This window comes from Megalobrama amblycephala, linkage group LG19 (genome assembly GCF_018812025.1).
Source record: "Megalobrama amblycephala isolate DHTTF-2021 linkage group LG19, ASM1881202v1, whole genome shotgun sequence".
Lineage (NCBI taxonomy): Eukaryota > Metazoa > Chordata > Actinopteri > Cypriniformes > Xenocyprididae > Megalobrama > Megalobrama amblycephala.
Genome location: NC_063062.1, coordinates 4,303,666 through 4,319,517, shown reverse-complemented (window position 1 = coordinate 4,319,517; position 15,852 = coordinate 4,303,666). Strand labels below are relative to the sequence as shown.

The 15,852-nt window shown below is 37.7% G+C and overlaps 1 pseudogene; it reads left to right on the top strand.

The window, feature by feature from the left end:
• Window positions 1–7,477: 7,477 nt before the first annotated feature.
• LOC125254869 lies at window positions 7,478–7,594 on the top strand (annotated as a pseudogene).
• Window positions 7,595–15,852: the final 8,258 nt, after the last annotated feature.

Here is a 15,852-nt window from a genome sequence, read left to right as displayed (position 1 = left end):
GATATCTCCGGAAGGGGGATTAGGGCTGTGTGGCACAGTTTAAGGTGTCTTGGCAAAAGGGGAGATTGAAACTTTGTTTGTCAGTTTGAAGTGCCTTAACAGGTTGCTAGACAGCGGTCCTGTCATGTGAGGTTTAGATCCACTCTGATGGACAACAACAACAACAACAACAACAACAACAAAAAGACTTCCTAGCTCTTCTATCCAGATAGCAAAATTCTCTGTTTTTACTGTTATTTCTATTCCTTATGTTTTATTTTTATTCTTCTTCTTTATGTAAAGCACTTTGAATTACCATTGTGTATGAAATGTACTATACAAATAAAATTGCCTTGCCTTGCCTTGCCTTGTCAGTAGCTCCCAGTTCTTGCAAAACTGTCACCATAACTCTTTGAAAACCTCTGCATCAGTGAATGGCTGGTTGTGTCATGTGTAGCGTCTGGACCAATCAGGCACACAATTATTCATTATATTTAATGAATTACCCATAAACTCACTCTATCAAAGTCTATCGAACTCTATCAAACCCATCCTCCTAAAACTGCAACTAGCATCCCAAACGTAGCTAACACACAGGCAGAACTAGGTGTCCTGTTACATATACTTGGTACTTTTACGATCAGAAAGAATTTTGCAGAGACTAGAGACTCTGACCTCATTCTTTCTGAGAAGGACAAATAAACTCTCTTAATCCTATGTAGTCTCTATATAACTACTTGGGAAATTTATAAACATGTATCCAATTTTCCCATCTCATGACTTTCCTTTTATAGGCTACATTCTATGTATTAATTCTCTCTTTGAACTATTTTGGTATTAATGTTCCAGAGTTGCAAATTTACTTAACTGAAATTACATTGGTAGCATGTTTGGTATCTACAGACTCCAACTTTTGTTTCCTATTTGTTAATTTATGTTACATGTTACTAACTCTGTGACACATTAGTATTATAAGAATCTAGAAGGTTCTTCTCTCATTCATCCAATCCAGTGTCTTATGCTAATATCTTGCCAAAGTCACAAAGACTCGTAAAATTCACTCCGAGGGGACAACTCCTTATTGGCTCAGACACCTCAAGAGGGTGTGACATCTTCATCCCTTATATTCACTGATCACTAGATCAAACTCTTCTTCTTCTCTTTTACTGACAAATGCTTATGTCAATGAAAAAATGATGCTGTAAGAAGCTAGAAGCTTCTAAGGAACCCCAAGCTTGTGCCAGGCTTCGGCCTAGACCTTCCATTTACCAAAGATCCTCTGAATCCAACTGGTTCTCTTTCATCAAGACAATATCAGCAAAGATTCAACAGGAGCCTCCACAAATTGCATCAGGACAGTTTTAATTCAACTTGGAGAGAGCAAGTATCAAACTTTGTCTCATTATCCGATACATTTGGTTAGGGATGTCCAGATAGTACTGAGACTGCTCTCGTTAGAGTTACAAATGATCTACTCTTATCATCCGATCGTGGCTGTATTTCTCTATTAGTGTTATTAGATCTCAGTGCTGCTTTTGACACTATCGATCACAACATTCTTTTAAAAAGACTTGAAAACTATATTGGCATTAGTGGAATTGCTTTGGCATGGTTCAAATCGTACTTATCTGACCGTTATCAGTCTGTAGTAGTTAATGAAGAGATGTCGTATCGCTCACAAGTTCAATATGGAGTACCACAAGGCTCAGTACTAGGACCGTTGCTTTTCACTCTGTACATGCTGCCCTTAGGAGAGATAATTAGGAAGCATGGTGTTAGTTTTCACTGCTACGCTGATGATACTCAGCTCTATATTTCCTCGCGCCCTGACGAAACCTACAAATTCACAAAACTAACAGAATGCATAGCTGACATTAAAAACTGGATGACAAGAAATTTCTTATTATTAAATTCAGAAAAAACTGATATCCTAATCTTTGGACCAAAAACTTCCTCACGAAAAAACCTTGAATACTCCCTAACGCTTGACGGGTGCTCCATTAAACCTTCGTCCTCAGTTAGGAACCTGGGTGTGCTCTTCGATACCAATCTTTCATTTGAAAGTCATGTTTCTAGTATCTGTAAAACCGCCTTCTTCCATCTAAAAAATATATCTAAATTACGACATATGCTCTCAATGACAAATGCGGAACAGTTGGTTCATGCATTCATGACCTCAAGACTAGATTATTGTAACGCTCTACTGGGTGGTTGTTCTGCTCGGCTTTTAAACAGACTACAGTTGGTCCAAAATGCGGCAGCTAGAGTTCTTACTAGAACCAGAAAGTATGACCATATTAGTCCAGTTCTGTCAACATTACATTGGCTCCCTATTAAACATCGTATAGATTTTAAAATCTTGCTACTTACTTATAAAGCTCTAAATGGTTTAGCTCCCAGTACCTAAGTGAGCTCTTAATGCATTATAGTCCTTCACGTTTATTGCGATCTCAGAATTCAGGCCAGTTGATAATACCCAGAATATCAAAATCAACTGAAGGCGGCAGATCCTTTTCCTATTTAGCACCTAAACTCTGGAACAATCTTCCTAGCATTGTTCGGGAAGCAGACACACTCTGTCAGTTTAAATCTAGACTAAAAACACATCTCTTTGCTCTTGCATACACATAACACATTATCAATACATTAACATTTTTCAAATCCGTTAAAGGATTGTTACGCTGCAATAATTAGGTCGGCCGGAACCGAGAACATTTCCTATAACACTAGATATACCTGTACATCAGAATAAGAATGGCATCTACGCTAATATCTGTCTCTCTGCTTATCCTGAGGTTTGCCGGGTGCTGGATCCAGGCCGTATCCAGATCAGATGGAGAACCTGTGTCTGGACCTGACTACAACGTAGCCCAGGAGACAATGGGCCTACAGATCCAGTTCTGGCTGCATCTATAATTCAGATTTTTAATCCCCGTATCCGCTTACATATATTTATATATAATCTATTTTTAATCTCTATAATAAAAATGTATAATTCAGATTTTGATCTCCATATCCATTTACATATATTATATATATCTTCCAAGGGGTTTTTTCCCTCCTAGGACTTTTTTCCCAGTGTTAGCACGCTGGGTTTTTCTCCTAGGGGGTTTTTTCCACCCCTGGGAGTCAGCCGACATTGGCTTAATGTAGCACCATCTTGTATATGTTACATATTACCACGCTTGTTTGTACAGCTTATTTTTAACCACTTCCCTTTTTTCTGTGCTTCTAATATGTAAAGCTGCTTTGAAACAATTACCAATTGTAAAAGCGCTATATAAATAAATTTGACTCCAGATCCGATCACGTGATCGGAAATCGGGCCCGATCACGTGGTTTCAGACTCGATCGGAATCGGACGTTACCTCCCGATCAGGACTCGGATGTATTAGGGGTGCAACGGTTCGTGGTAAAAAATCAAACCGTACGGTTCTCCACTTACGGTTCGGTACACACTTGCACCGCGGTCCATCTCGAATGACGACGCATCTATTGGTTAATATGGTTTGTTTAAAATAGCAACGTGGAAAACAGACAGAGTTCAGATAATGTATGTTTTAGTCGATGGATGCACAAAACGTTACAACAACGAAAATCAGAAAGCGTGGACAAAACAGTCACTCTTTGTAAATTGTTAACTGCGAGTGCCGTCTGCTCTAATGTCCAGTCATTTACGTCGTCATCACCCGGGTGTTGATAGTGCGCGAGCGCAGGTGAGACCTGAACAGCACACGTTGCTGTCTGTGTTTAAACTAACTCATTTAAGCCTTGCTGATTTAAACCTTCAAGAACAAGACGCGAAAGAGAACTCGCACGCGCTGTGAGAAGATTTGTGTGCGCTCATCCGTAGCGCGCAAATACTGAGTTCTCTTTCAAGTCTTGCGCTTCAGCGCCAGCGGCCACATTCATACAAAAAATTATGTCAACATGCCCGTCCTAGCGAGTATCCTAGCAAACATAGTCGGTTATGTCTTAAGTGAACGTATATTAGTCGAGAAAGACAGCGCATGTGGAACAGTATATGTACTGGATCGTGCATGTCTTAAAGGGAAAACAACTATTCCTGCTGCCTGTTTTTAATGTTAAATCAAACAACAAATAACAAAGAAATCACTCACTGCTCTTGACTGAATAGTTTTTGTAACTTCAATAATGATTAATCTTTATTTATTTTATACAGTAAAGATAATATGCAGTGATATTTTATATTTGATTACAATTTATGATTACTGTTAGATACCTGAAAAACCTGAAAAGCACTGTTCCTGGATCTGTTTTTTCGCTCTTCTTTTTCTTTTTTATGTAGGCTATTATAGAAGTATCGGATCGGGACTCGGTATCGGCAGATACTCAAAATCAAATGACTCGGACTCGGACTCGAGGGCAAAAAAACGTGATCGGGACATCCCTACATTGAGTATCCTTACCCGTTTTAAAGAAGGGCCTGTTAAAACGAAACTGATGTTTTGCTCAAAGCTGTTGATCTGCTGAATTTCAAACAATGCTGTAACTTCTTGCTTCCTGTACTCTGCTTTAGCTCTCTCTTTCCCTTGGTAAACCGTATGCATGTATGTGTGTGAATGTTAGAGTAGTTAAGTGTTTAATCTAGTTAATAAAGTCTTGTTCATGTCACACGTAAAGTTGTCTGTGTTTCACGCTCATATACTGGAGTCCCTATTCATGCAGATCCTGACTACAGGCTCTGAGTAGTTCTGTACAATAAGATTGTTATTTCCCATAACCTGGAAATTAACATTTCTTAGAATTAATAAACAATTAACACTGTGTGTTCATTGGACAACAGGTTAATTGATTGTAATATTAATTGTATTACAATAAGTTAATTTTATTAACTGATCCAAATATTTATAATTAATTATTACTAGTTATGATTAATTATTCATATTTCTTTTGAGCTAATTTGCTACACGTGTGAGCACCCAAGATGCTTTTAGGGACGCACTTTCTGTTGAGCTGTGAGGCCCTGCACTAGAATCCTGCTGCTGTGTGCATAGATTGTTGTCAGTGCTTCAATTTTGCGATTCATGCCTCTGTTTGAAGCAGAAAGGCCACTTTAAAGGTGCCATGCTTTGTCTAATGGTGTTATCTAATATTAAATTATTTGCAAACACACACAGACACACCGGCTTTGCATTCACAAAAGTAAGTAGGATGAATGCATGGTTGTCTTTCCATTCTTCTTCCTAAAAGATTCCTATAATCCTATGCAAAAATCTGTAGTCTTTGATCGCTAGTTTGACATGTTCACAGACAGCCGACCTGTTAACCTTCGCGAGGACACCGACGCACTGAAGCTTCTTTGTTTAAAGGAACATTCCACTTTTTTTGAAAATAGTCTCATTTTCCAACCCCCCTTGAGTTAAACAGTTGAGTTTTACCATTTTCTAATCCATTCAGCCGATCTCCGGGTCTGGCGGTACCACTTTTAGCATAGCTTAGCATAGTTCATTGAATCTGATTAGACCGTTAGCATCTCGTTAAAAAAATGACCAAAGAGTTTCAATATTTTTCCTAATTAAAATTGGACTCTTCTGTAGTTACATCCAATTAACACCCAATTATTAAATTAGCTCCAATTTACTGTTAGATGTAATGTAATTACCTTGACAAACTATACATCATTAAAAAGATCTAAGGCTCAAGCTTCAAATTTTAATCTCTGTTTTACTCTCAATATCATATAGTGACCGTTATTTGTTAATATGCATCGGGAGTTATGAATATGAAAAACGGAGTCGTTACCTTTTCATTGAAATATGAGCGTCAGCCTCAGCCATTGAGAAAAAAAACTCTTGTGAGATTGTCATGAAAAAACTCGACAAAATAACATCCCTCAGGGCTTTTAGCTTAAAAGCATGCACATTTTGAGAAATATTGATGGATTCTCATACGTTTATGTAAATTTTCTATACAGAGGAGTAATATTTATTCAATTTTTACCCAAAACGCACCTTATTACGAGCGCTGGATACTCTGATCTACTGTGTTTTCAAGTCATACTTGCAGCCAGAGGGCGCTCTGAGCACATTTAGTCCACAAATGACACGTAGTGAAGGACAGGCATACCATGTGACATTCCAGGAACTAACAGAGGCTTCCAGAGATCGCTAAAACCATGGATAACATGCAGATCGACGCTTTTGAAAATAATACACGATTGTGACGATATGTGGTTTATCTGTGTTCTTCACTCCATGTCGGGTATTCATAATAATAGATTATATTTATATTGCAATGCTAATCGAGATAGCATTTCTCATTGTGCAGAATAGCATAAAATAATATATTTTCTGTCTGATTTTTGATCCGAAGCCACGTCACATCACAGAAGGTTGTTTAAAACACTCGATTTGTAAGTTTGGAGCAAAAACATGGTTTTAATCTTATAAATTGTTGTGTTTTGTTGGTGTGCTAAGCTAACATGCTAACGAGCCCAGAGATGCACCTGTTCTGAGCAAATGTAATGCAAATAAATAATTTTGAATTGTAAAGCTCACAGATTTTTTTTTTTCCTTTTTTCAAGAAGGACATTAGATACAGTTTTAAAGAAGGTGAAGTGAGAAGTTTGGTGAAATAAATGAGGGTACGCATCGACGTCACTTTCCCGCCAGAACGTGCTCCCTCAGCTGGACTGAGTGGTAAAAGAACCTGCTGAATGACTGGATTTAATAGGGGAAACTGCAAAAACATGAGTAAAACAAACAATTACACTAAAGATTGGACTTGAAAGTGTTCCTTACAACTTGTCAAATAAACCATGTTGACATGCAGCCAGGAGTCGTGTTTCCTGACATTTATATGTGCCTGATTTCAATGCCGGGGAAACACATAAAGTTAATCTGCCTGTGAATATTTTATATAACTACAATATAGGTATATGTTTAAATCTGAGTAATCACTTATATTAATGTTATACATATCGTCATATTGTCCAGCCCTAAAACTTGTATGGTTTTTGTCAGTGTTTATTTAAAAACACCCAATTATGCAGAATATAAGATGGTAAATATTTAATTGATGAGTTGTCAACACAATATATAACAATACAATATATACAGTATGATTTTACCTCAAAATCCAAGAATTTGACACAAAATGATTAACGTTACTGCAAATCCATGTTTCTCTGCCTGGAGTCCAGTTGTTTCTGTGAAATTGCAGTGATTCATTTGCTGCTTTTTTCTGTAGCTTTTGGCAGTCTTTAAATATATACCTCAGGTTTTGTGTCAAAGCTGTTTTGTACAGTCAACCACAAAGCTCTTTCCCGTTTTGGATGTGGTTTGTTTGTTTTTTGCGGCATTCATGCTGAAAACCAATGCTGCCGTTCAGTCTTGTGCCTCGTAACCGCAGTCGTAACGGTCAACGGTGACATCACGTGCATACCCTCTATAGCAGAGATCAACTGCAACCTGTTTAGCTCCAACCCTGATAAAACACAGCTGAATCAGTTAATTAAGATCTTCAGGAGCACTTATCCAGCAGCCATATCACCCTGTAGCCCAAGACCGGTTGCCCACTGAAGCTAAGCAGGGCTGAGCCTGGTTAGTACCTGGATGGGAGACCTCCTGGGAAAACCAGGTAGCTGCTGGAAGAGGTGTTGGTAAGGCCAGCAGGGGGTGCTCACCCTGTGGTCTGTGTGGGTCCTAACGCCCCAGTATAGTGACGGGGACACTGTACTGTAACAAGCACCGTCCTTCGGATGAGACGTTAAACCGAGGTCCTGACTCAATGTGGTCATTAAAAAAATCCCATGGCACTTCTCGTAAAGAGTAGGGGTGTAACCCCGGTGTCCTGGCCAAATTCCCTCCATAGGCCCTTACCAATCACGGCCTCCTAATAATCCCCATCCATTGAATTGGCTCTTTCACTCTCTCTCCTCTCCACATACAGCTGGTGTGTGGTGAGCGCACTGGCGCCGTTGTACTGTGGCTGCCGTCGCATCATCCAAGTGGATGCTGCACACTGGTGGTGGATGAGGAGAGACCCCGGATATGATTGTAAAGCGCTTTGGGTGTACAGTAGTACATTTGAAAGCGCTATATAAAATGCCTCATTCATTCATTCATTCATTCACTTCATAATTACAGACAGGTGTGTTGAGCTAGGCTAGAGCTGAACTCTGGTTGGGCACCCCTGCTCTATAGAACATCGTCAATAATTATAATAAAGACAATAGAAAAGAATAATTAGAGCCATAAGCAGGCCGGAGAGGTGTGAATGTGTTCAGGGGAGACTGAAACTGAATGGGGCAGTTTGCACCACATAACAAACGAGACAATACACTTGAATAGATGCTTAGATGATGACAATAAACATCAGTTAGCATTTTAGAGTCTTTTCAAAATAAAATCACATGACATGGTCTTGAAAAACATTTAATAAAACTCAAAAAAGTTTCAGACTTGTCATCTTCAGATTTTAAATATAACATGGTCAGACATGTGGCTTTAGCTGCAGTGCATTTCTAGATTGCTACAAGGCCAACTTCACAAAGATATTTCATAAAAATACATTTCTAATAACTTTCCAAAACTTTGAAGCTATTTTTAACTATTTTCTTCATTGTGACAATAATTAATTATGACTTATGAACTGCAAAGTGTCTGCTTTCAAATGAGACTTTTAGTGCAAAGGGTTCATGAACTGTATCTGTTTTAGTTTTGGTATATCATTTCTTGGGATTTTCCAAAAGCAGGGGTGCTGGCTAACAGGTTAATGACCGTTGCGATTAAATATTACATCCGACATAATTCTGGCCGTGTCAGAGGAAATGGCGCACAGTCCTGCAGTGTGACTTCTCCTACAACAAATGTCAAATTGTCTTTGTTTTTCAAGGTAAGCCGTGATCAAGAGATGTCTTTGTTAGCCACCATTTCAGTCCCACGTGTAATGCAGCTCACTGTAACCGAATGTGTTTGGGTTGATGATCAATCAATCAATCAACATTTATTTATACAGCCCTTTACAACACTCAAGGTGAATCAAAGTGTTTTCCAATAAAAACAAAACAATGTAAACAAAAATTAAAAAGCAACAACAAGAAAATAAATAAAATACACAAAATGCCACAACAACCGCTAGATATTAAAAGCCAGTCTAAATAAATAAGTTTTGAGCTTAGCTTTAAAAAGGCCCAGGACAGTGATAGTGCACATATCAGCGGGAAGCTTATTCCAGAGTCTGGGCCCAGCAACAGAAAAAGCCCGGTCACCCCAGTGTTTGTACCGTGACCTTGGGACTTCCAGCAAAAGTTGATTTGTTGACCTAAGAGCCCTGGTTGGCTGATGCAGAGCCAGCATCTCAGTTATATAAGGTGGGGCAAGGCCGTTGAGGCTTTAAAAACAAACAATAGAATCTTAAAATCAACTCTAAAAGAAACTGGAAGCCAGCGAAAAAAGAATCGGTGTTATGTGCTCACGTTTGTGTGTATTGGTTAAAAGACGGGCTTCAGCATTCTGCACCAGCTGAAGGCGCCTGAGGGACGACTGGGAGACACCGGCATAAAGTGCATTACAATTATCTAATCTTGAGCTGATAAAAGCGTGAATACCTTTCTCAAGGTCAGAGCGATTCAAAAATGGTTTGACCTTGTCCAAAAGACGTAGTTGAAAAACTAGCTTTAACCACACTGTCAATTTGTTTATCAAATTTCAGGCTACTATCAAAAGTCACACCGAGATTTCTGATAGTTGGTCTAAGCTTTGAAATCAGCTCATCAAAGTCAGAAGTTACAGACTCTCCAAATAAAATGTACTCAGTTTTTTCTTCATTTAAATGAAGGAAATTTTGCTCTAACCATAGTTTAATGTCATAAATGCAATCAATTAGTGACCAAACTGCGTCAGCGTTTTTTGGACTCAAAGGCAAGTCAATTTGCAAATCATTTACATAGCAGTGATAAGCTATATTATGCCTGGCTATGGTGGACCCGAGAGGCAGCATGTAAAGTGAAAATAAAACAGGTCCAAGAACAGAGCCTTGTGGCACCCCACAAGAGAGAGAGGTGGTGGAAGAGGACGAGTCCCCAGTCACTACAGAAAAAGTACTATTGGTCAAATATGACGAGAACCACTGAATTGCAGTACCCTGAATGCCAACATAGTGATTAAGGCGAGACAGAAGGACTTCATGGTCCACTGTATCAAAGGCCACCGTGAGATCAAGTACCGCTAGAATAACAGGACTCTTAGCATCAACAAACCGAGCAATATCGTTGTGCACCGTTAACAGTGCAGACTCAGTGCTATGTCACGATCTGAATCCAGATTGAAATTTCTAATTATTTTCTAAAAAATGTAATTGTATAAAAACTTTTTCTAGCACTTTTGAAAGAAAGGGCAGATGGGAAACTGGTCTAAAATTAGACAAAACTGAGGGATCCAGATTAGGTTTTTTAAGAAAAGGCCTAACCGCAGCATGTTTGAAAGCAGCAGGAACAGATCCTGAGCTAAGACATTCATTAATGAAAACCAACAGAAAAGGCCCTACAGTGGTAAAAAAATGATGTAAAACTCCGGACAAGTTTTCAAGTGCCGTCCATTTCTAACGCGTCTTGACTATTGTACAGTCTGACATGTAGGACAGCTGAGATCCCACAGTGTGACATGAGGATCATGTTCGTACAGTCTGACAAGCAACAATCGTAAAGGACTATTATAAATCGCACAGTGTGCACCCGGCTTTACTTGCCAACCCCTGGTCTAGGGGTTAAGGGAAAATGTAACAAAAATGAGAGAGACCATCTCCAGCCCCAGCTCAAGAAAGAAACGCTGCCAGTGTTGTAGTTTCATTGCATTTACATCCCAATATCTGCACCAATCTCCCCAATGTGGTCTACGAAAAGGATTCTGATGTACAGAATTTCCTATAAAACCTAAACACTCAGCTGAGCAATAAGGTCTAATAGAGGCACTTGCATGGCAAAAGTTTCTATTGAAAACAGCGCATTTTTGATAATCATGTGGATTTGGAACTACTATTACCTTATTTAAAGGTGATTTAGAACATAGCAAACAATTATCCATTCCTAGTTCTCTTGCAGTAAATGTTGCCCACTTATTTTGTGCTGTTTCCCAAAAAATATCTTCATTACTATAATCATCAATTTGTTCATCTTTAACATCTCTACGTTGCTTTGATATTTTCTGCTCATTTACCAATTCTTTTTCTATTGGGTTTATTATTGTGTTGTTGTTAGGACTATTTGAGGGTTGAAAAGTCAATACTTGGGAAATCTGAGTGGTGTTGCTACCCGTAGCTTGAGATAGAGCTTGTATCGTCAGATGCATTAGTGGACGTATTACAGTATTCTCACTTTGTTGGTTTTCTCTGCTTTAATTACCAGAAAAATTGGAGTATTGCAATAACTATTTGTTTCTATTAACACTCCTGCTTTCACTAGTCCTTCAATAGTATCTTTTATACCATCTTCTGCTTCAGGTTTTATTGGATACTGCAATTTTCTTGGCAAACATGCACCTGGTTTAAGTTGTATTTTTATCGGGCTGACTGATTTCACTAATCATACATCTGTTTCAAACTGAGACCATAATTCTGTTGGTACTTGTTGTTCTAGCTCCTTAATTCATTCATTTTCAACAATTTCCATTGATTCAGATGTTGTTATCATTTGTGTTCGAATTTTGTGGTTTATAACTATTTCCTGAGAAATACCAATGGATCAAATCAAATCAATGGATTTATTGTTGACTTCCACTGGCATTGTTCAGCTATTTTCATCATTGGACCCAAATCTTTTGCTTCAAAATCTCTCTCTGCATATAAGGAAACATGTGGAACAGAATTAGGCACATTGAACCAATTTTTTGTACATTCATTTTCAACTATTCCCATTGCTGCTCACTGTTTTCCTATTATGATACAATGTGAGGTTAACTGAATCTTTTTTCTTCCAGTTTCTTCTTGCCATTTTGTTTCTATTTTTATATCTCTCTCATGGTCATATATCATAGTACAATGAAATTCTGATTTTGGTGACTGTGCTTCAGCAATTTGTGCTTCAATGAATCTTCCCCATGCATTAATAACTTGTCTCACATCATTTTCTATTTGTCCTATCCGATACACATTTGCTTTTGGTTCAGTAATCACCATTTGTTTTCCTATTCCTTGTAAGTCTATATAAACTCCTTCTGGAGAACACTAAATTTGGAGTCCTAATCTGCATAATGCATCTCTTCCTAACAAATTTACAGGAGTATCATCTGATACAAAGATAGGTATGGTCACACTTTTATTTTTAGCCTGTATGCAAACTGGAGCAGTCATAGGAATTAGCTGTATTTGTCCTTAGCAAATTTTTCAGACAAAGGGAGATGTGAAGCATAATTTGATTTTATACAAGAATAAATTGCTCCTGTATCAATAAGCATACACAGCGGGTGGGGGTAGCTGCACAGTTGATGGTGGAACATTTACAGGAGTAGTTACCGTCATTTGTTCTGAGGCTCCTTCTTTTTGTACAGTATAGCTTGAATCTTTTTCTTGTGACTACTTGTTAATTGTTCAAGATGTAACTGAGTCAATTTTCTTGATTTTTCAGTTTTTGTTCATTTCTTCTGTACTTTTCAACAGTACGAGTCACATGATCACAAAACTCCTTGTGTGTTTTGAAGTTTAGACCAACCACATCTTCCAGTTTACTTTTTACTGGTTGTGGCATTGCATCTACTATAGCATTTCTGAACTGTGTAGCCATTAATGGGTCTCCCTCAGGATTCCCTTCAGTCTCTTGCTTCCATCTTTTCAATTGTCTCTGTACATATGCAAATGGACTTTCAGAATCTCCCAATTCTTCACCATTTAATGCTTTCAGGTCTATTTTTGTGGGATATTCATGTCGCAATGTCTGCCATACTGTTGGGCGATACAAATCAAACACAGTCCCATTCATCAGAAATGAGTTCACAGCTCTGTTTAATTCAGATGCTTCAAGAATTTCCTCCATTTTTGATCCACATATAACTCTTGCCAGAAGTGCTTTGATGTCCCCCACTGCTAACAGTTTGCCCATTGTCTCTTCCTCAAACACTCTTATCCATTTTCCAGTCCCTCAAGGTCCTGTGTAGCCCATGGAACATACGGTCCCTGTGTTCCTTTAATCAAAATTGGTAACTGTTTTGCTACAGATCTAAGTGTACCCTTTTCTCTACCATGTGACCACCTTCCTTCATCAAATAATCCCTCCTCTTCACTTTCTACATGTATACTTTCTAACAATTTAGTTCTATCCCTTACTAATTTATCTGTATCTTTTATTAATTTTTCTGTTTCTCTGATTCTTTTATCTATTTTATCTTCAAGTATCTGAGCTTGCATATCAATTTCATTGTTTTCTTTTCTAAGTGGTTTCCCAGCATACTCTGTTTTTATTTTTTCTAAAGCAGTTCGTGCCTGTTCATAACAGTCTTAAGGCAAAGTTTTGCTAGATTGTTTACTTTGTGTTGTTTTTCGTCTTGCATCTGGTCCCAATTGTCTTTCTTTTTCGAATTCCACTTGTCCCTCCATTTGCATTGCTCCTGACACTTCTACCAATCCCTTAAGTATTGGAAACTGACCTTCTGGAGGTAAATATGGAGGTGGTTTAGCAATCTTTTTTTCTTTGTTTCTTTATCTACTTCTTTTAATATATTTCTTGCCTGTTTTATATTCTTTAATATTTCTTCTCCCTCTTTTTTGAACAATGCCAGTACTGCCTTTTCTTTTTCTCTTTTTGATTCTTTTTGATTGAGAGTTTCCATTTCCTCACACAATGACACATCAAATGTACCTTCTTTGGGCCATTTTGTCATCATATCTTTAGTTCTCTTTTGCCATTTATTAGACATTTTGTCTATTAAGTCCTTACATAATGGGTATTTTGACCCTAACATTTCCACCGGTGTAGTGGCTGCCATTATTTTCAATCAATTTAATTCTCTTTCTTCTAGCTTAAAATAGAATTTTCCATACTCATACACACATTCTTTATGATTCAAATTTCTGTATACACAGCAAACCTATTTAAAACCAGGCCTCATGCACATGAAGGCCTACTTCTGACATGTATATGATTTTAATTGTAAAGTAAAACACATTGTATTATGCTATATTTTACCATAACAAAATCTTCTTCACCAACCAAAGATCAAACTGAAGCATAATTTATTAAAACAGAAACAAAATTTATTTAAAAAAAAGCTTCAGGAGGGAGCAAGGCCAAAATAATAAACAAAAAGGTTCAAAATAAATTTTAATCTTCTAAATTACCTATAACAAAAAGAAAATGAAAAGAAAAACAGCAATACTTCCTTGTCTCACTCAAAAAAAAAAAAAAAAAAAAAACAGGAAACAATGGCACCCATCTCCCCACAAGTTTCCATATAACTAAAAAAAAACAGAAAAGAAAGCATTTACTTGATCAGTGTCATTGTGGGTTTTGGTTCTTCTGCTGTTGTAGGCTGTAAGGACTTTTGAAATAACTGAAATCATTTGGCGAATTGATACGGATATGCAATGTGGTCAAGACCTGCATGGAACTACTTTAGCTGAACATAATTGCACACCTTAGAATGATCGTCAACCAATCTGATTCAAGCATACAACAGCCCTGTAGTATAAAATGTAGCTGATTTTAGTTGTTTAACACTTGAATATAACTTAAAAGACTGATCAGGTTAAGTTCTTCAGCAATGGATATAACATAATTAAAATGCATTGCTTTGGGTCAAAGACTAACTGAAGATGAATTTCTTCATAAAGGACAAACGATCACAGTAACATCATCCCGTCACATTCACATGGACTGTTTTAATTTCATTGACTGTTTCAGATGGCTGTTTACAAGTTACATGAGATTCACAGGAATGTGATTTGAACGATCTCAGTAAGACATATGTTGTCTTATATTGTTTATGATATTGACCATCTAGATTTTGATCATCAGATTACAGCTTGATTGAACTTCTAGTTTAAATCATTCAAGTCGATTATAAACACAACAGGTATAGAAAAGGTTGTAAGTGACTGAGTGATCCAAAACCAATATGAATGAAATATCACAGTGTGGTGTTTATTAATGTTAGCTTAGCTATTTCTAATAAATTCAACCATGAGGTTTCTGGCAGTCAGTAACTTTTGGCAGAGGCTAGAGAAATGAACATGCTGTACGTGCGCTCTGTCTTCTCTTCTCATCTCGCAAGGTTTCTGTATATCTGGGACAGCATGACCTGTTTCCACACTCAGGCAGTCTATTAGTCACCTTCACATGGCTTGGCAAACTGCTCCCCTTGCAGACAGGCTTCCTCAGATCCAGCCCTGGAGAGCAACTTATTTCAGGGGTTTTGTAAACAGACACTTTCTGAAGACTGCTGAATTCCCAGGAGTGGCTGAATGTGACGTCTATATATTAACAACCATAGATCCATTCGCCAAACTGTTTGCCATATGGAGGATTGCCAGGATGCTGAAACATATCCCGGAGTCTAGAGCCAAATGCAAGGACGCACCCTTGAGGGATGGCCAGTTATGAAAATGAATCATGGTTTTTCTATAGTAAAACTGTAGTAAGCATATTTTTTAGCACAAACCATGGTTTTGATACATGTTTCTGCTACTGTAATATTGTTGTATTACTATAGTAACCATGACAGTACACTCTAAAAACTAATTCAGGGGACCTTTAGTCATTACTTAAATATATATATTGTTGTGAAATAAAAAAATCAAGTTCTGAAATGCTGTTAGACTTTTTACTTGTAATTGTTATTTTATTGAGCTTGGATGACACACAAATTATGCCTATTGATTCGATATACTATCATGACTTGTCATAGTTTAACATTTTCAGTT